We start from the raw sequence: 25613 nt of genomic DNA on the forward strand, positions 1-25613 counted from the left end.
CTTGGAACACAGCGGGGGCATTGCAAAGGCCAAATGGCATGACTAGATATTCATAATGCCCGTCACGAGTATTGAAGGCCGTTTTCCACTCGTCCCCAGCACGGATACGGACCAAATTGTAGGCTCCCCGCAGGTCTAACTTCGTGAAGATCCGGGCTCCTCTCAACCGGTCAAAAAGCTCCGGAATCAGCGGAAGAGGGTAACGATTCTTGATGGTGATTTTGTTCAGGCCCCGGTAATCAATGCAAGGCCGCAGTGATCCATCTTTCTTCCGGACGAAGAAAAAACCTGCGCCTGCAGGAGAGGAAGACTTTCGGATAAACCCCTTGGAGAGGTTTTCGTGGATGTATTCCGTCATGGCAGTGGTCTCGGCTGGAGAGAGAGGGTATGTTCTACCTCTGGGAGGAATCGCTCCAGGCATCAGGTCGATGGGGCAGTCATAAGACCGGTGCGGTGGCAGGGAATCCGCCTCTCTTTTGCAGAAAACATCAGCATAAGCGTGATATGGCACAGGAAGACCAGGGAGGTCTGTAGGCTTGCGCTGAGGCTGGGGACGAACCAGGTTACGTAAACAGCTTGCATGGCAGGCGTGCCCCCAGCGCAGGATCTCTCCGGAGCGCCAATCGATAACAGGCTCATGCCGCCTGAGCCAAGGTAGCCCCAAAAGAATGGCGTGGGACAACTGAGGCAAGACATAAAAGGCAATCCTTTCAGAGTGGAGGGCGCCAACTTGCAGGTTTACTTCAGTGGTTACCGAGGTGACGAGCCCAGGAAGAGGTTTGCCGTCAACGGAGGTGATTGCTCGAGGATTACTTAGGACGACCACGGGAATCTGGAGCCTGTCCACCTCCTCCTGGTGGATGAAGTTGCCTGCCGCGCCCGAGTCCACATACGCCTCCACAGAGCTACGCCCCCGTCCTGAAATAAGCAGAGCTGAAACAGTAAGTGGTAGAGAGGGGGTAGAATCACCTAGGGGGCCCTCTCCTACCTGGCCTAGGCGGATGCGTTTCCCGGTCTCTCAGGACAAGTGCGTATGAAGTGGTTGGCCCCTCCACAATAGAGACAGAGTCCCTTGGACATTCTCTCCCTACGCCGTTGTTCAGACAACTTGATACGATCAACTTGCATGGGCTCAGGAGCGGTGTTACTAGGAGGGGCAACGGTGCGCGGAATAGGAGCTTGGTATAACCTAAAGGACCTCTTCTCCCTAGCCGACTCTCGGGCGCGCTCCTGAAAACGCAGATCAATACGAGTAGCCAAGGAGATGAGATCCTCCAGGGTGGTAGGGAGGTCACGCCCTGCCAACTCGTCTTTGATTTTACCAGAAAGTCCTCTCCAAAACGCACCAACCAGGGCTTCATTATTCCACCCCAGCTCCGAGGACAAGGTCCGAAAACGGATGGCGTATTGCCCTACCGTAAGGGACCCCTGGCAGAGGTTAAAAAGGGCCTCAGTGGAGGAAGCAAGGCGTCCAGGTTCATCGAAAACCTTGCGAAATGTCTCCAAAAAACACTGGATGTTGGTCACCACCGGGTCATCCCTCTCCCATAATGGATTCACCCAAGCCAACGCCTCCCCCTCAAGGTGGGAGATTATAAAGGCCACTTTAGCACGGTCCGTAGGATACTGTTGGGGCGAAAGATCAAAGTGCAACCTGCACTGATTTAAAAATCCCCTACACAATTTTGGGTCCCCACAGTACCTGGGTGGTTTACCGAGACGGGGAGGGGGAGTAGAGACGGTGTCCCGGGCTAGGGTGGAAGCGGCCGTAGAGGACTGCAAAGAAAGCAGCCTATCATCCACGGAGGCCATATACCCCAAAATGTGAGACTGAGCATCGCGCTGTTGTGCGAGCTCCTGCTGGAGACTGACTAATAGGGGTGCGTGTGCTGGGTCTGCGGTCTGAAGAGCGGAGAGCCGGGTGTCCATGGACTTCATGAATGACATGATACGGTTCTGATTTTCTCTAAGGAAGAGCAGTTCCTTTTGAGTGGCAGCCGCGGCACCGGCGGGGTCCATGGCCTGACGATACTGTAACGCTAGGGGTACCTAAGATAGAGAGTGGACCCTCTGGATCGCGGATCCGGAGCCCCAGGGTCGAGCACGCCAGGTGAAGACCGACCCCTATACAGGGATCGTTTGGGGCAGGACCACAGAGGACGGAGGCGCGACAGCCGGAACCAAGAGGGACGGCTCCACGGACAGAAGGAGAGGGAAGGCAATGGTACGTGGGAGGACCTAGACGGGCAGAAGGAGGAGGACGGCACCGGAGATGGGAGACAGTGCACAGGCAGGCTGGGAGGGAAGGACGCAGGAGACAGAGAGCGACAGGGAGTGTCAGGCGGAACGCGGAAAGCTACAGTAGAACTGTAGAGGCCAGAGAGTGCAGGAAAACTACACGATCGTCAGGCGTCCTCCTAACTGCGAGGACGCCTGAAGTACAGCAGCCCCCGGATGCTCGTCACCCAAACCCGCCCCTCGGCGCCGCCCATCGCAGGGGAGACCAGGCCCGCCCCTCAGCTCCGCCCATCATGGGAGAGAGAGGAAAGACGGCGGCGAGCGCGAACCAGGGGGCGGGAAGGAGGAGCCGAGGAGAAGAGGAACTGACGGCGGGCACGTGACCGAGCGGGAGCGCGCAGGTGAGGGGATGCCGCAGCGGCCGCCGCAGCGAAAGGGGCATCGGCGGGCTTAACCGCCGATGTCACAAGTAGAGCCCACTTAAAAATGTATGGGTTGCTTGTCTCTGCAAGCAAAAGCTGGGCACTAAACTGGCATACTTGCAATGCTGGATGGTTCAGAGTGAAAACACCTATAGGCTGACAATAGTAATTGCAGGTGTTGATTAACTCATTGTGCAAAATAATTTCTAAAATGTGGTCACTTTGGGAGGTTTTCTGCTGTTTTGGTACTCTGCAAATTTCATCTGCAAGGTATTCCTGCAAAATCTGCATTGCAAAACCCAAATAGGGCTCTTCCTTTCAAAGCCCTTCTGTGTGGCCAAACAGTAGTTTCTTAAGAAATGTGGTGCATCACCGCATTTGTGAGAAATCTAACATTTCTAATATCCAAACAAAATAAATGGAGGTTTAAAAATTAATGCAGACGAAAAGTACGCATATAAAAAATGTTATTTGTTGACTTTTTTGGGGTGGTGTGACAAGTTTTTAATCACAAGGAATGGTAACATTTCTGCTGACTAGCATGGAAGGAGTTAAGTTCCAATTGCATGTTGAAGTCAGGATGGCGGAGCAGTCTAAGGCGCTGCGTACAGGTCGCAGTCTCCCCTGGAGACGTGGGTTCAAATCCCACTTCTGACATCAATATTTAATTTCAACAAACTTTATCTTCATTTATTGATTAGATGAGGTCAAACAAAACTTAGTAATGTGGTTTTGAAAAATTTACTGAGAGTCTTTGGAGTGAATCTGAATTTGTCCTCTCAAAAAAGAACTCTAGGAACATCAAACAGATTTTTTGTGCATATGTCTGTTGTTCTTTTGGCACTAGAAAAATCCTTTGGACAGTCAATGAGGAGGGACTATTTCACCTCTTTGTGTTCTCTGTCCCTATTAGGGTAGGGAATCAACCTTCTACAGTGCTGTCATGAAATATATCTAGAAACGGATTTGCTGGTAAGTCTACTTTCATATTTTTCACCTCATACATCAATAGACCATAACGATACTTAATAAACAAAAACGTAACAAGTAGCTAATCATAGTTTAAAAAATGTGAAATGCCCATGTCATTCTGACATGTTTCAGCACATTTTGGGACAAATGGTCTCACTTTTAACATTAACAATCAATATAATATTTTCTCTAAATTTTTGTCTCTTTTTTGCTCCAATTGTTTGCATCTCATAAAAAATAAAACTTGATGTAACATTATGCATGCAAATTGTGTTTTATGTGCGACCATGACCTATTCTAGAAGCACAGGGTCAGAATTATACTGGTGCATGGAGACAAACTGAAAATGTAAAAATTCAATGGCAAAATTGCTGTCTTTTTCTACTCATTCACAAATAGTTAATGAATGTTATTAAATATGTGCAGCAAAATGGAAGGCGTTTCAAATAGAAATCATGCTTCAAAAAACAGTCAAATGAAAAATTATAATATATCCCTCCACGTGTGACACTTGACATTTGCAGAGTGTCAAACCCACCAGAAAATGTATAGATATGGCCGAAATAGCTCAGTTGTGAGAGCGTTAGACTGAAGATCTAAAGGTCCCGGGTTTCGGCAAAATGCTTTTTCTTCACCGTTTACATTTTAAGGAGATATTAAACAAAGCACATGGACTGATCATGATCAAAAGGCCTAAAAATCTTAACTATCTACAGAAAACAAAATGTTAAAAATTTGAGAAACGGTAACTTTTTCCTTTTGAACACATGAATGTTTTTTAGTAATTTTTCCTCTATTTTGTTTTATTTCAGATTGACTTAGCTGTAAGAGGATTAAAAGGTAACCTGATAGCTGAAACAGTCAGCACTTATCAGACACTAGCTGAATGATTATAGTCAGCTTGTTTGACTTTGAAACACTGAGGCATTACTGAGACAAATGTCCTTAAAAAATATGCTGTGGACAAAGTCAAAAAGGTAAAAAACACAAGCTCCACAAAGGTCCGTCATCTTTAATTTGAAATATAGGAGGTTTCTACTTTAATGGTGAGACAAAGCATCTACATATTTGACATTGCTCCAGTGAGTAGAGCCCACTTAAAAATGTATGGGTTGCTTGTCTCTGCAAGCAAAAGCTGGGCACTAAACTGGCATACTTGCAATGCTGGATGGTTCAGAGTGAAAACACCTATAGGCTGACAATAGTAATTGCAGGTGTTGATTAACTCATTGTGCAAAATAATTTCTAAAATGTGGTCACTTTGGGAGGTTTTCTGCTGTTTTGGTACTCTGCAAATTTCATCTGCAAGGTATTCCTGCAAAATCTGCATTGCAAAACCCAAATAGGGCTCTTCCTTTCAAAGCCCTGCTGTGTGGCCAAACAGTAGTTTCTGAAGAAATGTGGCGCATCACCGCATTTGTGAGAAATCTAACATTTCTAATATCCAAACAAAATAAATGGAGGTTTAAAAATTAATGCAGACGAAAAGTACGCATATAAAAAATGTTATTTATTGACTTTTTTGGGGTGGTGTGACAAGTTTTTAATCACAAGAAATGGTAACATTTCTGCTGACTAGCATGGAAGGAGTTAAGTTCCAATTGCATATCGAAGTCAGGATGGCCGAGCGGTCTAAGGCGCTGCGTTCAGGTCGCAGACTCCCACTTCTCCCACTTCTGACATCAACATTTAATTTCAAGAAACTATCTTCATTTATTGATTAGATGAGGTCAAACAAAACTTAGTAATGTGGTTTTGAAAAATTTCCTGAGAGTCTTTGGAGTGAATCTGAATTTGTCCTCTCAAAATAGAACTCTAGGAACATCAAACAGATTTTTTGTGCATATGTCTGTTGTTCTTTTGGCACTAGAAAAATCCTTTGGACAGTCAATGAGGAGGGACTATTTCACCTCTTTGTGTTCTCTGTCCCTATTAGGGTAGGGAATCAACCTTCTACAGTGCTGTCATGAAATATATCTAGAAACGGATTTGCTGGTAAGTCTACTTTCATAGTTTTCACCTCATACATCAATAGACCATAACGATACTTAATAAACAAAAACTTAACAAGTAGTTAATCATAGTTTAAAAAATGTGAAATGCCCATGTCATTCTGACATGTTTCAGCACATTTTGGGACAAATGGTCTCACTTTTAACATTAACAATCAATAAAATATTTTCTCTAAATTTTTGTCTCTATTTTGCTCCAATTGTTTGCATCTCATAAAAATAAATCTTGATGTAACATTATGCATGCAAATTGTGTTTTATGTGCGACCATGACCTATTCTAGAAGCACAGGGTCAGAATTATACTGGTGCATGGAGACAAACTGAAAATGTAAAAATTCAATGGCAAAATTGCTGTCTTTTTCTACTCATTCACAAATAGTTAATGAATGTTATTAAATATGTACAGCAAAATGGAAGGCGTTTCAAATAGAAATCATGCTTCAAAAAACAGTCAAATGAAAAATTATAATATATCCCTCCAGGTGTGACACTTGACATTTGCAGAGTGTCAAACCCCCCAGAAAATGTATAGATATGGCCGAAATAGCTCAGTTGGGAGAGCGTTAGACTGAAGATCTAAAGGTCCCTGGTCCAATCCCGGGTTTTGGCAAAATGCTTTTTCTTCACCGTTTACAAGTGGTTCAAATCCCACCTCTGACATCAACTTTTAATTTCAAGAAACTTTTTTCTTCATTTATTGATTAGATGAGGTCAAACAAAACTTAGTAATGTGGTTTTGAAAAATTTCCTGAGAGTCTTTGGAGTGAATCTGAATTTGTCCTCTCAAAAAAGAACTCTAGGAACATCAAACAGATTTTTTGTGCATATGTCTGTTGTTCTTTTGGCACTAGAAAAATCCTTTGGACAGTCAATGAGGAGGGACTATTTCACCTCTTTGTGTTCTCTGTCCCTATTAGGGTAGGGAATCAACCTTCTACAGTGCTGTCATGAAATATATCTAGAAACGGATTTGCTGGTAAGTCTACTTTCATAGTTTTCACCTCATACATCAATAGACCATAACGATACTTAATAAACAAAAACGTAACAAGTAGCTAATCATAGTTTAAAAAATGTGAAATGCCCATGTCATTCTGACATGTTTCAGCACATTTTGGGACAAATGGTCTCACTTTTAACATTAACAATCAATAAAATATTTTCTCTTAATTTTTGTCTCTTTTTTGCTCCAATTGTTTGCATCTCATAAAAAATAAAACTTGATGTAACATTATGCATGCAAATTGTGTTTTATGTGCGACCATGACCTATTCTAGAAGCAGGGGGTCAGAATTATACTGGTGCATGGAGACAAACTGAAAATGTAAAAATTCAATGGCAAAATTGCTGTCTTTTTCTACTCATTCACAAATAGTTAATGAATGTTATTAAATATGTGCAGCAAAATGGAAGGCGTTTCAAATAGAAATCATGCTTCAAAAAACAGTCAAATGAAAAATTATAATATATCCCTCCAGGTGTGACACTTGACATTTGCAGAGTGTCAAACCCACCAGAAAATGTATAGATATGGCCGAAATAGCTCAGTTGGGAGAGCGTTAGACTGAAGATCTAAAGGTCCTTGGTCCAATCCCGGGTTTCGGCAAAATGCTTTTTCTTCACCGTTTACATTTTAAGGAGATATTAAACAAAGCACATGGACTGATCATGATCAAAAGGCCTAAAAATCTTAACTATCTACAGAAAACAAAATGTTAAAAATTTGAGAAACGGTAACTTTTTCCTTTTGAACACATGAATGTTTTTTAGTAATTTTTCCTCTATTTTGTTTTATTTCAGATTGACTTAGCTGTAAGAGGATTAAAAGGTAACCTGATAGCTGAAACAGACAGCACTTATCAGACACTAGCTGAATGATTATAGTCAGCTTGTTTGACTTTGAAACACTGAGGCATTACTGAGACAAATGTCCTTAAAAAAATATGCTGTGGACAAAGTCAAAAAGGCAAAAAACACAAGCTCCACGCAGGACCGTCATCTTTAATTTGAAATATAGGAGGTTTCTACTTTAATGGTGAGACAAAGCATCTACATATTTGACATTGCTCCAGTGAGTAGAGCCCACTTAAAACTGTATGGGTTGCTTGTCTCTGCAAGCAAAAGCTGGGCACTAAACTGGCATACTTGCAATGCTGGATGGTTCAGAGTGAAAACACCTATAGGCTGACAATAGTAATTGCAGGTGTTGATTAACTCATTGTGCAAAATAATTTCTAAAATGTGGTCACTTTGGGAGGTTTTCTGCTGTTTTGGTACTCTGCAAATTTCATCTGCAAGGTATTCCTGCAAAATCTGCATTGCAAAACCCAAATAGGGCTCTTCCTTTCAAAGCCCTGCTGTGTGGCCAAACAGTAGTTTCTGAAGAAATGTGGTGCATCACCGCATTTGTGAGAAATCTAACATTTCTAATATCAAAACAAAATAAATGGAGGTTTAAAAATTAATGCAGACGAAAAGTACGCATATAAAAAATGTTGTTTATTAACTTTTTTAGGGTGGTGTGACAAGTTTTTAATCACAAGAAATGATAACATTTCTGCTGACTACCATGGAAGTAGTTAAGTTCCATTTGCATATCGAAGTCAGGATGGCCGAGCGGTCTAAGGCGCTGCCTTCAGGTCGCAGTCTTCCCTTGAGGTGTGGGCTCAAATCCCACTTCTGACATCAACATTTAATTTCAAGAAACTTTATCTTCATTTATTGATTAGATGAGGTCAAACAAAACTTAGTAATGTGGTTTTGAAAAATTTCCTGAGAGTCTTTGGAGTGAATCTGAATTTGTCCTCTCAAAAAAGAACTCTAGGAACATCAAACAGATTTTTTGTGCATATGTCTGTTGTTCTTTTGGCACTAGAAAAATCCTTTGGACAGTCAATGAGGAGGGACTATTTCACCTCTTTGTGTTCTCTGTCCCTATTAGGGTAGGGAATCAACCTTCTACAGTGCTGTCATGAAATATATCTAGAAACGGATTTGCTGGTAAGTCTACTTTCATAGTTTTCACCTCATACATCAATAGACCATAACGATACTTAATAAACAAAAATTTAACAAGTAGGTAATCATAGTTTAAAAAATGTGAAATGCCCATGTCATTCTGACATGTTTCAGCACATTTTGGGACAAATGGTCTCACTTTTAACATTAACAATCAATATAATATTTTCTCTAAATTTTTGTCTCTTTTTTGCTCCAATTGTTTGCATCTCATAAAAAATAAAACTTGATGTAACATTATGCATGCAAATTGTGTTTTATGTGCGACCATGACCTATTCTAGAAGCACAGGGTCAGAATTATATTGGTGCATGGAGACAAACTGAAAATGTAAAAATTCAATGGCAAAATTGCTGTCTTTTTCTACTCATTCACAAATAGTTAATGAATGTTATTAAATATGTACAGCAAAATGGAAGGCGTTTCAAATAGAAATCATGCTTCAAAAAACAGTCAAATGAAAAATTATAATATATCCCTCCAGGTGTGACACTTGACATTTGCAGAGTGTCAAACCCCCCAGAAAATGTATAGATATGGCCGAAATAGCTCAGTTGGGAGAGCGTTAGACTGAATATCTAAAGGTCCCGGGTTTCGGCAAAATGCTTTTTCTTCACCGTTTACATTTTAAGGAGATATTAAACAAAGCACATGGACTGATCATGATCAAAAGGCCTAAAAATCTTAACTATCTACAGAAAACAAAATGTTAAAAATTTGAGAAACGGTAACTTTTTCCTTTTGAACACATGAATGTTTTTTAGTAATTTTTCCTCTATTTTGTTTTATTTCAGATTGACTTAGCTGTAAGAGGATTAAAAGGTAACCTGATAGCTGAAACAGACAGCACTTATTAGACACTAGCTGAATGATTATAGTCAGCTTGTTTGACTTTGAAACACTGAGGCATTACTGAGACAAATGTCCTTAAAAAATATGCTGTGGACAAAGTCAAAAAGGCAAAAAACACAAGCTCCACACAGGTCCGTCATCTTTAATTTGAAATAAAGGAGGTTTCTACTTTAATGGTGAGACAAAGCATCTACATATTTGACATTGCTCCAGTGAGTAGAGCCCACTTAAAAATGTATGGGTTGCTTGTCTCTGCAAGCAAAAGCTGGGCACTAAACTGGCATACTTGCAATGCTGGATGGTTCAGAGTGAAAACACCTATAGGCTGACAATAGTAATTGCAGGTGTTGATTAACTCATTGGGCAAAATAATTTCTAAAATGTGGTCACTTTGGGAGGTTTTCTGCTGTTTTGGTACTCTGCAAATTTCATCTGCAAGGTATTCCTGCAAAATCTGCATTGCAAAACCCAAATAGGGCTCTTCCTTTCAAAGCCCTGCTGTGTGGCCAAACAGTAGTTTCTGAAGAAATGTGGTGCATCACTGCATTTGTGAGAAATATAACATTTCTAATATCCAAACAAAATAAATGGAGGTTTAAAAATTAATGCAGACGAAAAGTACGCATATAAAAAATGTTATTTATTGACTTTTTTGGGGTGGTGTGACAAGTTTTTAATCACAAGGAATGGTAACATTTCTGCTGACTAGCATGGAAGGAGTTAAGTTCCAATTGCATATCCAAGTCAGGATGGCCGAGCGGTCTAAGGCGCTGCGTTCAGGTCGCAGTCTCCCCTGGAGGTGACATCAACATTTAATTTCAAGAAACTTTATCTTCATTTATTGATTAGATGAGGTCAAACAAAACTTAGTAATGTGGTTTTGAAAAATTTCCTGAGAGTCTTTGGAGTGAATCTGAATTTGTCCTCTCAAAAAAGAACTCTAGGAACATCAAACAGATTTTTTGTGCATATGTCTGTTGTTCTTTTGGCACTAGAAAAATCCTTTGGACAGTCAATGAGGAGGGACTATTTCACCTCTTTGTGTTCTCTGTCCCTATTAGGGTAGGGAATCAACCTTCTACAGTGCTGTCATGAAATATATCTAGAAACGGATTTGCTGGTAAGTCTACTTTCATCGTTTTCACCTCATACATCAATAGACCATAACGATACTTAATAAACAAAAATTTAACAAGTAGGTAATCATAGTTTAAAAAATGTGAAATGCCCATGTCATTCTGACATGTTTCAGCACATTTTGGGACAAATGGTCTCACTTTTAACATTAACAATCAATATAATATTTTCTCTAAATTTTTGTCTCTTTTTTGCTCCAATTGTTTGCATCTCATAAAAAATAAAACTTGATGTAACATTATGCATGCAAATTGTGTTTTATGTGCGACCATGACCTATTCTAGAAGCACAGGGTCAGAATTATACTGGTGCATGGAGACAAACTGAAAATGTAAAAATTCAATGGCAAAATTGCTGTCTTTTTCTACTCATTCACAAATAGTTAATGAATGTTATTAAATATGTACAGCAAAATGCAAGGCGTTTCAAATAGAAATCATGCTTCAAAAAACAGTCAAATGAAAAATTATAATATATCCCTCCAGGTGTGACACTTGACATTTGCTGAGTGTCAAACCCCCCAGAAAATGTATAGATATGGCCGAAATAGCTCAGTTGGGAGAGCGTTAGACTGAAGATCTAAAGGTCCCTGGTCCAATCCAGGGTTTTGGCAAAATGCTTTTTCTTCACCGTTTACAAGTGGTTCAAATCCCACCTCTGACATCAACTTTTAATTTCAAGAAACTTTTTTCTTCATTTATTGATTAGATGAGGTCAAACAAAACTTAGTAATGTGGTTTTGAAAAATTTCCTGAGAGTCTTTGGAGTGAATCTGAATTTGTCCTCTCAAAAAAGAACTCTAGGAACATCAAACAGATTTTTTGTGCATATGTCTGTTGTTCTTTTGGCACTAGAAAAATCCTTTGGACAGTCAATGAGGAGGGACTATTTCACCTCTTTGTGTTCTCTGTCCCTATTAGGGTAGGGAATCAACCTTCTACAGTGCTGTCATGAAATATATCTAGAAACGGATTTGCTGGTAAGTCTACTTTCATAGTTTTCACCTCATACATCAATAGACCATAACGATACTTAATAAACAAAAACGTAACAAGTAGCTAATCATAGTTTAAAAAATGGAAATGCCCATGTCATTCTGACATGTTTCAGCACATTTTGGGACAAATGGTCTCACTTTTAACATTAACAATCAATATAATATTTTCTCTAAATTTTTGTCTCTTTTTTGCTCCAATTGTTTGCATCTCATAAAAAATAAAACTTGATGTAACATTATGCATGCAAATTGTGTTTTATGTGCGACCATGACCTATTCTAGAAGCACAGGGTCAGAATTATACTGGTGCATGGAGACAAACTGAAAATGTAAAAATTCAATGGCAAAATTGCTGTCTTTTTCTACTCATTCACAAATAGTTAATGAATGTTATTAAATATGTACAGCAAAATGGAAGGCGTTTCAAATAGAAATCATGCTTCAAAAAACAGTCAAATGAAAAATTATAATATATCCCTCCAGGTGTGACACTTGACATTTGCAGAGTGTCAAACCCCCCAGAAAATGTATAGATATGGCCGAAATAGCTCAGTTGGGAGAGCGTTAGACTGAATATCTAAAGGTCCCGGGTTTCGGCAAAATGCTTTTTCTTCACCGTTTACATTTTAAGGAGATATTAAACAAAGCACATGGACTGATCATGATCAAAAGGCCTAAAAATCTTAACTATCTACAGAAAACAAAATGTTAAAAATTTGAGAAACGGTAACTTTTTCCTTTTGAACACATGAATGTTTTTTAGTAATTTTTCCTCTATTTTGTTTTATTTCAGATTGACTTAGCTGTAAGAGGATTAAAAGGTAACCTGATAGCTGAAACAGACAGCACTTATTAGACACTAGCTGAATGATTATAGTCAGCTTGTTTGACTTTGAAACACTGAGGCATTACTGAGACAAATGTCCTTAAAAAATATGCTGTGGACAAAGTCAAAAAGGCAAAAAACACAAGCTCCACACAGGTCCGTCATCTTTAATTTGAAATATAGGAGGTTTCTACTTTAATGGTGAGACAAAGCATCTACATATTTGACATTGCTCCAGTGAGTAGAGCCCACTTAAAAATGTATGGGTTGCTTGTCTCTGCAAGCAAAAGCTGGGCACTAAACTGGCATACTTGCAATGCTGGATGGTTCAGAGTGAAAACACCTATAGGCTGACAATAGTAATTGCAGGTGTTGATTAACTCATTGGGCAAAATAATTTCTAAAATGTGGTCACTTTGGGAGGTTTTCTGCTGTTTTGGTACTCTGCAAATTTCATCTGCAAGGTATTCCTGCAAAATCTGCATTGCAAAACCCAAATAGGGCTCTTCCTTTCAAAGCCCTGCTGTGTGGCCAAACAGTAGTTTCTGAAGAAATGTGGTGCATCACTGCATTTGTGAGAAATATAACATTTCTAATATCCAAACAAAATAAATGGAGGTTTAAAAATTAATGCAGACGAAAAGTACGCATATAAAAAATGTTATTTATTGACTTTTTTGGGGTGGTGTGACAAGTTTTTAATCACAAGGAATGGTAACATTTCTGCTGACTAGCATGGAAGGAGTTAAGTTCCAATTGCATATCCAAGTCAGGATGGCCGAGCGGTCTAAGGCGCTGCGTTCAGGTCGCAGTCTCCCCTGGAGGTGACATCAACATTTAATTTCAAGAAACTTTATCTTCATTTATTGATTAGATGAGGTCAAACAAAACTTAGTAATGTGGTTTTGAAAAATTTCCTGAGAGTCTTTGGAGTGAATCTGAATTTGTCCTCTCAAAAAAGAACTCTAGGAACATCAAACAGATTTTTTGTGCATATGTCTGTTGTTCTTTTGGCACTAGAAAAATCCTTTGGACAGTCAATGAGGAGGGACTATTTCACCTCTTTGTGTTCTCTGTCCCTATTAGGGTAGGGAATCAACCTTCTACAGTGCTGTCATGAAATATATCTAGAAACGGATTTGCTGGTAAGTCTACTTTCATAGTTTTCACCTCATACATCAATAGACCATAACGATACTTAATAAACAAAAATTTAACAAGTAGGTAATCATAGTTTAAAAAATGTGAAATGCCCATGTCATTCTGACATGTTTCAGCACATTTTGGGACAAATGGTCTCACTTTTAACATTAACAATCAATATAATATTTTCTCTAAATTTTTGTCTCTTTTTTGCTCCAATTGTTTGCATCTCATAAAAAATAAAACTTGATGTAACATTATGCATGCAAATTGTGTTTTATGTGCGACCATGACCTATTCTAGAAGCACAGGGTCAGAATTATACTGGTGCATGGAGACAAACTGAAAATGTAAAAATTCAATGGCAAAATTGCTGTCTTTTTCTACTCATTCACAAATAGTTAATGAATGTTATTAAATATGTACAGCAAAATGGAAGGCGTTTCAAATAGAAATCATGCTTCAAAAAACAGTCAAATGAAAAATTATAATATATCCCTCCAGGTGTGACACTTGACATTTGCAGAGTGTCAAACCCCCCAGAAAATGTATAGATATGGCCGAAATAGCTCAGTTGGGAGAGCGTTAGACTGAACATCTAAAGGTCCCTGGTCCAATCCCGGGTTTTGGCAAAATGCTTTTTCTTCACCGTTTACAAGTGGTTCAAATCCCACCTCTGACATCGACTTTTAATTTCAAGAAACTTTTTTCTTCATTTATTGATTAGATGAGGTCAAACAAAACTTAGTAATGTGGTTTTGAAAAATTTCCTGAGAGTCTTTGGAGTGAATCTGAATTTGTCCTCTCAAAAAAGAACTCTAGGAACATCAAACAGATTTTTTGTGCATATGTCTGTTGTTCTTTTGGCACTAGAAAAATCCTTTGGACAGTCAATGAGGAGGGACTATTTCACCTCTTTGTGTTCTCTGTCCCTATTAGGGTAGGGAATCGACCTTCTACAGTGCTGTCATGAAATATATCTAGAAACGGATTTGCTGGTAAGTCTACTTTCATAGTTTTCACCTCATACATCAATAGACCATAACGATACTTAATAAACAAAAACGTAACAAGTAGCTAACCATAGTTTAAAAAATGTGAAATGCCCATGTCATTCTGACATGTTTCAGCACATTTTGGGACAAATGGTCTCACTTTTAACATTAACAATCAATATAATATTTTCTCTAAATTTTTGTCTCTTTTTTGCTCCAATTGTTTGCATCTCATAAAAAATAAAACTTGATGTAACATTATGCATGCAAATTGTGTTTTATGTGCGACCATGACCTATTCTAGAAGCACAGGGTCAGAATTATACTGGTGCATGGAGACAAACTGAAAATGTAAAAATTCAATGGCAAAATTGCTGTCTTTTTCTACTCATTCACAAATAGTTAATGAATGTTATTAAATATGTACAGCAAAATGGAAGGCGTTTCAAATAGAAATCATGCTTCAAAAAACAGTCAAATGAAAAATTATAATATATCCCTCCAGGTGTGACACTTGACATTTGCAGAGTGTCAAACCCCCCAGAAAATGTATAGATATGGCCGAAATAGCTCAGTTGGGAGAGCGTTAGACTGAATATCTAAAGGTCCCGGGTTTCGGCAAAATGCTTTTTCTTCACCGTTTACATTTTAAGGAGATATTAAACAAAGCACATGGACTGATCATGATCAAAAGGCCTAAAAATCTTAACTATCTACAGAAAACAAAATGTTAAAAATTTGAGAAACGGTAACTTTTTCCTTTTGAACACATGAATGTTTTTTAGTAATTTTTCCTCTATTTTGTTTTATTTCAGATTGACTTAGCTGTAAGAGGATTAAAAGGTAACCTGATAGCTGAAACAGACAGCACTTATCAGACACTAGCTGAATGATTATAGTCAGCTTGTTTGACTTTGAAACACTGAGGCATTACTGAGACAAATGTCCTTAAAAAAATATGCTGTGGACAAAGTCAAAAAGGCAAAAAACACAAGCTCCACGCAGGACCGTCATCTTTAATTTGAAATATAGGAGGTTTCTACTTTAATGGTGAGACAAAGCATCTACATATTTGACATTGCTCCAGTGAGTAGAGCCCACTTAAAACTGTATGGGTTGCTTGTCTCTGCAAGCAAAAGCTGGGCACTAAACTGGCATACTTGCAATGCTGGATGGTTCAGAGTGAAAACACCTATAGGCTGACAATAGTAATTGCAGGTGTTGATTAACTCATTGTGCAAAATAATTTCTAAAATGTGGTCACTTTGGGAGGTTTTCTGCTGTTTTGGTACTCTGCAAATTTCATCTGCAAGGTATTCCTGCAAAATCTGCATTGCAAAACCCAAATAGGGCTCTTCCTTTCAAAGCCCTGCTGTGTGGCCAAACAGTAGTTTCTGAAGAAATGTGGTGCATCACCGCATTTGTGAGAAATCTAACATTTCTAATATCAAAACAAAATAAATGGAGGTTTAAAAATTAATGCAGACGAAAAGTACGCATATAAAAAATGTTGTTTATTAACTTTTTTAGGGTGGTGTGACAAGTTTTTAATCACAAGAAATGATAACATTTCTGCTGACTACCATGGAAGTAGTTAAGTTCCATTTGCATATCGAAGTCAGGATGGCCGAGCGGTCTAACGCGCTGCCTTTAAGTCGCAGTCTTCCCTTGAGGTGTGGGCTCAAATCCCACTTCTGACATCAACATTTAATTTCAAGAAACTTTATCTTCATTTATTGATTAGATGAGGTCAAACAAAACTTAGTAATGTGGTTTTGAAAAATTTCCTGAGAGTCTTTGGAGTGAATCTGAATTTGTCCTCTCAAAAAAGAACTCTAGGAACATCAAACAGATTTTTTGTGCATATGTCTGTTGTTCTTTTGGCACTAGAAAAATCCTTTGGACAGTCAATGAGGAGGGACTATTTCACCTCTTTGTGTTCTCTGTCCCTATTAGGGTAGGGAATCAACCTTCTACAGTGCTGTCATGAAATATATCTAGAAACGGATTTGCTGGTAAGTCTACTTTCATAGTTTTCACCTCATACATCAATAGACCATAACGATACTTAATAAACAAAAATTTAACAAGTAGGTAATCATAGTTTAAAAAATGTGAAATGCCCATGTCATTCTGACATGTTTCAGCACATTTTGGGACAAATGGTCTCACTTTTAACATTAACAATCAATATAATATTTTCTCTAAATTTTTGTCTCTTTTTTGCTCCAATTGTTTGCATCTCATAAAAAATAAAACTTGATGTAACATTATGCATGCAAATTGTGTTTTATGTGCGACCATGACCTATTCTAGAAGCACAGGGTCAGAATTATACTGGTGCATGGAGACAAACTGAAAATGTAAAAATTCAATGGCAAAATTGCTGTCTTTTTCTACTCATTCACAAATAGTTAATGAATGTTATTAAATATGTACAGCAAAATGGAAGGCGTTTCAAATAGAAATCATGCTTCAAAAAACAGTCAAATGAAAAATTATAATATATCCCTCCAGGTGTGACACTTGACATTTGCAGAGTGTCAAACCCCCCAGAAAATGTATAGATATGGCCGAAATAGCTCAGTTGGGAGAGCGTTAGACTGAATATCTAAAGGTCCCGGGTTTCGGCAAAATGCTTTTTCTTCACCGTTTACATTTTAAGGAGATATTAAACAAAGCACATGGACTGATCATGATCAAAAGGCCTAAAAATCTTAACTATCTACAGAAAACAAAATGTTAAAAATTTGAGAAACGGTAACTTTTTCCTTTTGAACACATGAATGTTTTTTAGTAATTTTTCCTCTATTTTGTTTTATTTCAGATTGACTTAGCTGTAAGAGGATTAAAAGGTAACCTGATAGCTGAAACAGACAGCACTTATTAGACACTAGCTGAATGATTATAGTCAGCTTGTTTGACTTTGAAACACTGAGGCATTACTGAGACAAATGTCCTTAAAAAATATGCTGTGGACAAAGTCAAAAAGGCAAAAAACACAAGCTCCACACAGGTCCGTCATCTTTAATTTGAAATATAGGAGGTTTCTACTTTAATGGTGAGACAAAGCATCTACATATTTGACATTGCTCCAGTGAGTAGAGCCCACTTAAAAATGTATGGGTTGCTTGTCTCTGCAAGCAAAAGCTGGGCACTAAACTGGCATACTTGCAATGCTGGATGGTTCAGAGTGAAAACACCTATAGGCTGACAATAGTAATTGCAGGTGTTGATTAACTCATTGGGCAAAATAATTTCTAAAATGTGGTCACTTTGGGAGGTTTTCTGCTGTTTTGGTACTCTGCAAATTTCATCTGCAAGGTATTCCTGCAAAATCTGCATTGCAAAACCCAAATAGGGCTCTTCCTTTCAAAGCCCTGCTGTGTGGCCAAACAGTAGTTTCTGAAGAAATGTGGTGCATCACTGCATTTGTGAGAAATATAACATTTCTAATATCCAAACAAAATAAATGGAGGTTTAAAAATTAATGCAGACGAAAAGTACGCATATAAAAAATGTTATTTATTGACTTTTTTGGGGTGGTGTGACAAGTTTTTAATCACAAGGAATGGTAACATTTCTGCTGACTAGCATGGAAGGAGTTAAGTTCCAATTGCATATCCAAGTCAGGATGGCCGAGCGGTCTAAGGCGCTGCGTTCAGGTCGCAGTCTCCCCTGGAGGTGACATCAACATTTAATTTCAAGAAACTTTATCTTCATTTATTGATTAGATGAGGTCAAACAAAACTTAGTAATGTGGTTTTGAAAAATTTCCTGAGAGTCTTTGGAGTGAATCTGAATTTGTCCTCTCAAAAAAGAACTCTAGGAACATCAAACAGATTTTTTGTGCATATGTCTGTTGTTCTTTTGGCACTAGAAAAATCCTTTGGACAGTCAATGAGGAGGGACTATTTCACCTCTTTGTGTTCTCTGTCCCTATTAGGGTAGGGAATCAACCTTCTACAGTGCTGTCATGAAATATATCTAGAAACGGATTTGCTGGTAAGTCTACTTTCATAGTTTTCACCTCATACATCAATAGACCATAACGATACTTAATAAACAAAAATTTAACAAGTAGGTAATCATAGTTTAAAAAATGTGAAATGCCCATGTCATTCTGACATGTTTCAGCACATTTTGGGACAAATGGTCTCACTTTTAACATTAACAATCAATATAATATTTTCTCTAAATTTTTGTCTCTTTTTTGCTCCAATTGTTTGCATCTCATAAAAAATAAAACTTGATGTAACATTATGCATGCAAATTGTGTTTTATGTGCGACCATGACCTATTCTAGAAGCACAGGGTCAGAATTATACTGGTGCATGGAGACAAACTGAAAATGTAAAAATTCAATGGCAAAATTGCTGTCTTTTTCTACTCATTCACAAATAGTTAATGAATGTTATTAAATATGTACAGCAAAATGGAAGGCGTTTCAAATAGAAATCATGCTTCAAAAAACAGTCAAATGAAAAATTATAATATATCCCTCCAGGTGTGACACTTGACATTTGCAGAGTGTCAAACCCCTCAGAAAATGTATAGATATGGCCGAAATAGCTCAGTTGGGAGAGCGTTAGACTGAAGATCTAAAGGTCCCTGGTCCAATCCCGGGTTTTGGCAAAATGCTTTTTCTTCACCGTTTACAAGTGGTTCAAATCCCACCTCTGACATCAACTTTTAATTTCAAGAAACTTTTTTCTTCATTTATTGATTAGATGAGGTCAAACAAAACTTAGTAATGTGGTTTTGAAAAATTTCCTGAGAGTCTTTGGAGTGAATCTGAATTTGTCCTCTCAAAAAAGAACTCTAGGAACATCAAACAGATTTTTTGTGCATATGTCTGTTGTTCTTTTGGCACTAGAAAAATCCTTTGGACAGTCAATGAGGAGGGACTATTTCACCTCTTTGTGTTCTCTGTCCCTATTAGGGTAGGGAATCAACCTTCTACAGTGCTGTCATGAAATATATCTAGAAACGGATTTGCTGGTAAGTCTACTTTCATAGTTTTCACCTCATACATCAATAGACCATAACGATACTTAATAAACAAAAACGTAACAAGTAGCTAATCATAGTTTAAAAAATGTGAAATGCCCATGTCATTCTGACATGTTTCAGCACATTTTGGGACAAATGGTCTCACTTTTAACATTAACAATCAATAAAATATTTTCTCTAAATTTTTGTCTCTTTTTTGCTCCAATTGTTTGCATCTCATAAAAAATAAAACTTGATGTAACATTATGCATGCAAATTGTGTTTTATGTGCGACCATGACCTATTCTAGAAGCAGGGGGTCAGAATTATACTGGTGCATGGAGACAAACTGAAAATGTAAAAATTCAATGGCAAAATTGCTGTCTTTTTCTACTCATTCACAAATAGTTAATGAATGTTATTAAATATGTGCAGCAAAATGGAAGGCGTTTCAAATAGAAATCATGCTTCAAAAAACAGTCAAATGAAAAATTATAATATATCCCTCCAGGTGTGACACTTGACATTTGCAGAGTGTCAAACCCACCAGAAAATGTATAGATATGGCCGAAATAGCTCAGTTGGGAGAGCATTAGACTGAAGATCTAAAGGTCCCGGGTTTCGGCAAAATGCTTTTTCTTCACCGTTTACATTTTAAGGAGATATTAAACAAAGCACATGGACTGATCATGATCAAAAGGCCTAAAAATCTTAACTATCTACAGAAAACAAAATGTTAAAAATTTGAGAAACGGTAACTTTTTCCTTTTGAACACATGAATGTTTTTTAGTAATTTTTCCTCTATTTTGTTTTATTTCAGATTGACTTAGCTGTAAGAGGATTAAAAGGTAACCTGATAGCTGAAACAGACAGCACTTATCAGACACTAGCTGAATGATTATAGTCAGCTTGTTTGACTTTGAAACACTGAGGCATTACTGAGACAAATGTCCTTAAAAAATATGCTGTGGACAAAGTCAAAAAGGCAAAAAACACAAGCTCCACACAGGTCCGTCATCTTTAATTTGAAATATAGGAGGTTTCTACTTTAATGGTGAGACAAAGCATCTACATATTTGACATTGCTCCAGTGAGTAGAGCCCACTTAAAAATGTATGGGTTGCTTGTCTCTGCAAGCAAAAGCTGGGCACTAAACTGGCATACTTGCAATGCTGGATGGTTCAGAGTGAAAACACCTATAGGCTGACAATAGTAATTGCAGGTGTTGATTAACTCATTGGGCAAAATAATTTCTAAAATGTGGTCACTTTGGGAGGTTTTCTGCTGTTTTGGTACTCTGCAAATTTCATCTGCAAGGTATTCCTGCAAAATCTGCATTGCAAAACCCAAATAGGGCTCTTCCTTTCAAAGCCCTGCTGTGTGGCCAAACAGTAGTTTCTGAAGAAATGTGGTGCATCACTGCATTTGTGAGAAATATAACATTTCTAATATCCAAACAAAATAAATGGAGGTTTAAAAATTAATGCAGACGAAAAGTACGCATATAAAAAATGTTATTTATTGACTTTTTTGGGGTGGTGTGACAAGTTTTTAATCACAAGGAATGGTAACATTTCTGCTGACTAGCATGGAAGGAGTTAAGTTCCAATTGCATATCCAAGTCAGGATGGCCGAGCGGTCTAAGGCGCTGCGTTCAGGTCGCAGTCTCCCCTGGAGGTGACATCAACATTTAATTTCAAGAAACTTTATCTTCATTTATTGATTAGATGAGGTCAAACAAAACTTAGTAATGTGGTTTTGAAAAATTTCCTGAGAGTCTTTGGAGTGAATCTGAATTTGTCCTCTCAAAAAAGAACTCTAGGAACATCAAACAGATTTTTTGTGCATATGTCTGTTGTTCTTTTGGCACTAGAAAAATCCTTTGGACAGTCAATGAGGAGGGACTATTTCACCTCTTTGTGTTCTCTGTCCCTATTAGGGTAGGGAATCAACCTTCTACAGTGCTGTCATGAAATATATCTAGAAACGGATTTGCTGGTAAGTCTACTTTCATAGTTTTCACCTCATACATCAATAGACCATAACGATACTTAATAAACAAAAATTTAACAAGTAGGTAATCATAGTTTAAAAAATGTGAAATGCCCATGTCATTCTGACATGTTTCAGCACATTTTGGGACAAATGGTCTCACTTTTAACATTAACAATCAATATAATATTTTCTCTAAATTTTTGTCTCTTTTTTGCTCCAATTGTTTGCATCTCATAAAAAATAAAACTTGATGTAACATTATGCATGCAAATTGTGTTTTATGTGCGACCATGACCTATTCTAGAAGCACAGGGTCAGAATTATACTGGTGCATGGAGACAAACTGAAAATGTAAAAATTAAATGGCAAAATTGCTGTCTTTTTCTACTCATTCACAAATAGTTAATGAATGTTATTAAATATGTACAGCAAAATGGAAGGCGTTTCAAATAGAAATCATGCTTCAAAAAACAGTCAAATGAAAAATTATAATATATCCCTCCAGGTGTGACACTTGACATTTGCAGAGTGTCAAACCCCCCAGAAAATGTATAGATAAGCCGAAATAGCTCAGTTGGGAGAGCGTTAGACTGAATATCTAAAGGTCCCTGGTCCAATCCCGGGTTTCGGCAAAATGCTTTTTCTTCACCGTTTACATTTTAAGGAGATATTAAACAAAGCACATGGAATGATCATGATCAAAAGGCCTAAAAATCTTAACTATCTACAGAAAACAAAATGTTAAAAATTTGAGAAACGGTAACTTTTTCCTTTTGAACACATGAATGTTTTTTAGTAATTTTTCCTCTATTTTGTTTTATTTCAGATTGACTTAGCTGTAAGAGGATTAAAAGGTAACCTGATAGCTGAAACAGACAGCACTTATCAGACACTAGCTGAATGATTATAGTCAGCTTGTTTGACTTTGAAACACTGAGGCATTACTGAGACAAATGTCCTTAAAAAATATGCTGTGGACAAAGTCAAAAAGGCAAAAAACACAAGCTCCACACAGGTCCGTCATCTTTAATTTGAAATATAGGAGGTTTCTACTTTAATGGTGAGACAAAGCATCTACATATTTGACATTGCTCCAGTGAGTAGAGCCCACTTAAAAATGTATGGGTTGCTTGTCTCTGCAAGCAAAAGCTGGGCACTAAACTGGCATACTTGCAATGCTGGATGGTTCAGAGTGAAAACACCTATAGGCTGACAATAGTAATTGCAGGTGTTGATTAACTCATTGTGCAAAATAATTTCTAAAATGTGGTCACTTTGGGAGGTTTTCTGCTGTTTTGGTACTCTGCAAATTTCATCTGCAAGGTATTCCTGCAAAATCTGCATTGCAAAACCCAAATAGGGCTCTTCCTTTCAAAGCCCTGCTGTGTGGCCAAACAGTAGTTTCTGAAGAAATGTGGTGCATCACTGCATTTGTGAGAAATCTAACATTTCTAATATCCAAACAAAATAAATGGAGGTTTAAAAATTAATGCAGACGAAAAGTACGCATATAAAAAATGTTATTTATTGACTTTTTTGGGGTGGTGTGACAAGTTTTTAATCACAAGGAATGGTAACATTTCTGCTGACTAGCATGGAAGGAGTTAAGTTCCAAATGCATATCCAAGTCAGGATGGCCGAGCGGTCTAAGGCGCTGCGTTCAGGTCGCAGTCTCCCCTGGAGGTGTGGGTTCAAATCCAACTTCTGACATCAACATTTAATTTCAAGAAACTTTATCTTCATTTATTGATTAGATGAGGTCAAACAAAACTTAGTAATGTGGTTTTGAAAAATTTCCTGAGAGTCTTTGGAGTGAATCTGAATTTGTCCTCTCAAAAAAGAACTCTAGGAACATCAAACAGATTTTTTGTGCATATGTCTTTTGGCACTGGAAAAATCCTTTGGACAGTCAATGAGGAGGGACTATTTCACCTCTTTGTGTTCTCTGTCCCTATTAGGGTAGGGAATCAACCTTCTACAGTGCTGTCATGAAATATATCTAGAAACGGATTTGCTGGTAAGTCTACTTTCATAGTTTTCACCTCATACATCAATAGACCATAACGATACTTAATTAACAAAAACTTAACAAGTAGGTAATCATAGTTTAAAAAATGTGAAATGCCCATGTCCTTCTGACATGTTTCATCACATTTTGGGACAAATGGTCTCACTTTTAACAATCAATAAAATATTTTCTCTAAATTTTTGTCTCTTTTTTGCTCCAATTGTTTGCATCTCATAAAAAATAAAACTTGATGTAACATTATGCATGCAAATTGTGTTTTATGTGCGACCATGACCTATTCTAGAAGCACAGGGTCAGAATTATACTGGTGCATGGAGACAAACTGAAAATGTAAAAATTCAATGGCAAAATTGCTGTCTTTTTCTACTCATTCACAAATAGTTAATGAATGTTATTAAATATGTACAACAAAATGGAAGGCGTTTCAAATAGAAATCATGCTTCAAAAAACAGTCAAATGAAAAATTATAATATATCCCTCCAGGTGTGACACTTGACATTTGCAGAGTGTCAAACCCCCCAGAAAATGTATAGATATGGCTGAAATAGCTCAGTTGGGAGAGCGTTAGACTGAAGATCTAAAGGTCCCGGGTTTCGGCAAAATGCTTTTTCTTCACCGTTTACATTTTAAGGAGATATTAAACAAAGCACATGGACTGATCATGATCAAAAGGCCTAAAAATCTTAACTATCTACAGAAAACAAAATGTTAAAAATTTGAGAAACGGTAACTTTTTCCTTTTGAACACATGAATGTTTTTTAGTAATTTTTCCTCTATTTTGTTTTATTTCAGATTGACTTAGCTGTAAGAGGATTAAAAGGTAACCTGATAGCTGAAACAGACAGCACTTATCAGACACTAGCTGAATGATTATAGTCAGCTTGTTTGACTTTGAAACACTGAGGCATTACTGAGACAAATGTCCTTAAAAAATATGCTGTGGACAAAGTCAAAAAGGCAAAAAACACAAGCTCCACACAGGTCCGTCATCTTTAATTTGAAATATAGGAGGTTTCTACTTTAATGGTGAGACAAAGCATCTACATATTTGACATTGCTCCAGTGAGTAGAGCCCACTTAAAAATGTATGGGTTGCTTGTCTCTGCAAGCAAAAGCTGGGCACTAAACTGGCATACTTGCAATGCTGGATGGTTCAGAGTGAAAACACCTATAGGCTGACAATAGTAATTGCAGGTGTTGATTAACTCATTGTGCAAAATAATTTCTAAAATGTGGTCACTTTGGGAGGTTTTCTGCTGTTTTGGTACTCTGCAAATTTCATCTGCAAGGTATTCCTGCAAAATCTGCATTGCAAAACCCAAATAGGGCTCTTCCTTTCAAAGCCCTGCTGTGTGGCCAAACAGTAGTTTCTGAAGAAATGTGGTGCATCACCGCATTTGTGAGAAATCTAACATTTCTAATATCCAAACAAAATAAATGGAGGTTTAAAAATTAATGCAGACGAAAAGTACGCATATAAAAAATGTTATTTATTGACTTTTTTGGGGTGGTGTGACAAGTTTTTAATCACAAGGAATGGTAACATTTCTGCTGACTAGCATGGAAGGAGTTAAGTTCCAATTGCATATCGAAGTCAGGATGGCTGAGCGGTCTAAGGTGCTGCGTTCAGGTCGCAGTCTCGCCTGAAGATGTGGGTTCAAATCCCACTTCTGACATCAACATTTAATTTCAAGAAACTTTTTTCTTCATTTATTGATTAGATGAGGTCAAACAAAACTTAGTAATGTGGTTTTGAAAAATTTCCTGAGAGTCTTTGGAGTGAATCTGAATTTGTCCTCTCAAAAAAGAACTCTAGGAACATCAAACAGATTTTTTGCGCATATGTCTGTTGTTCTTTTAGCACTAGAAAAATCCTTTGGACAGTCAATGAGGAGGGACTATTTCACCTCTTTGTGTTCTCTGTCCCTATTAGGGTAGGGAATCAACCTTCTACAGTGCTGTCATGAAATATATCTAGAA

The 25613-nt window shown here is 37.8% G+C and overlaps 3 non-coding genes across 3 annotated transcripts; all 3 read left to right on the forward strand.

Moving 5' to 3' along the window:
* The first annotated feature begins 6183 nt into the window (after positions 1–6183).
* Positions 6184–6256, forward strand: TRNAF-GAA (transfer RNA phenylalanine (anticodon GAA)). Its single transcript has one exon. It is a non-coding gene; the product is annotated as a tRNA-Phe (tRNA).
* A 923-nt stretch (positions 6257–7179) lies between these two features.
* Positions 7180–7252, forward strand: TRNAF-GAA (transfer RNA phenylalanine (anticodon GAA)). The gene has a single exon. It is a non-coding gene; the product is annotated as a tRNA-Phe (tRNA).
* An 11924-nt stretch (positions 7253–19176) lies between these two features.
* Positions 19177–19249, forward strand: TRNAF-GAA (transfer RNA phenylalanine (anticodon GAA)). Its single transcript has one exon. It is a non-coding gene; the product is annotated as a tRNA-Phe (tRNA).
* The last annotated feature ends 6364 nt before the right edge of the window (positions 19250–25613 follow it).

The sequence above is a fragment of the Dendrobates tinctorius genome, unplaced genomic scaffold (genome assembly GCF_039654945.1).
Source record: "Dendrobates tinctorius isolate UK_male_01 unplaced genomic scaffold, ASM3965494v1 ptg000300l, whole genome shotgun sequence".
NCBI classification, from domain to species: Eukaryota; Metazoa; Chordata; class Amphibia; order Anura; family Dendrobatidae; genus Dendrobates; species Dendrobates tinctorius.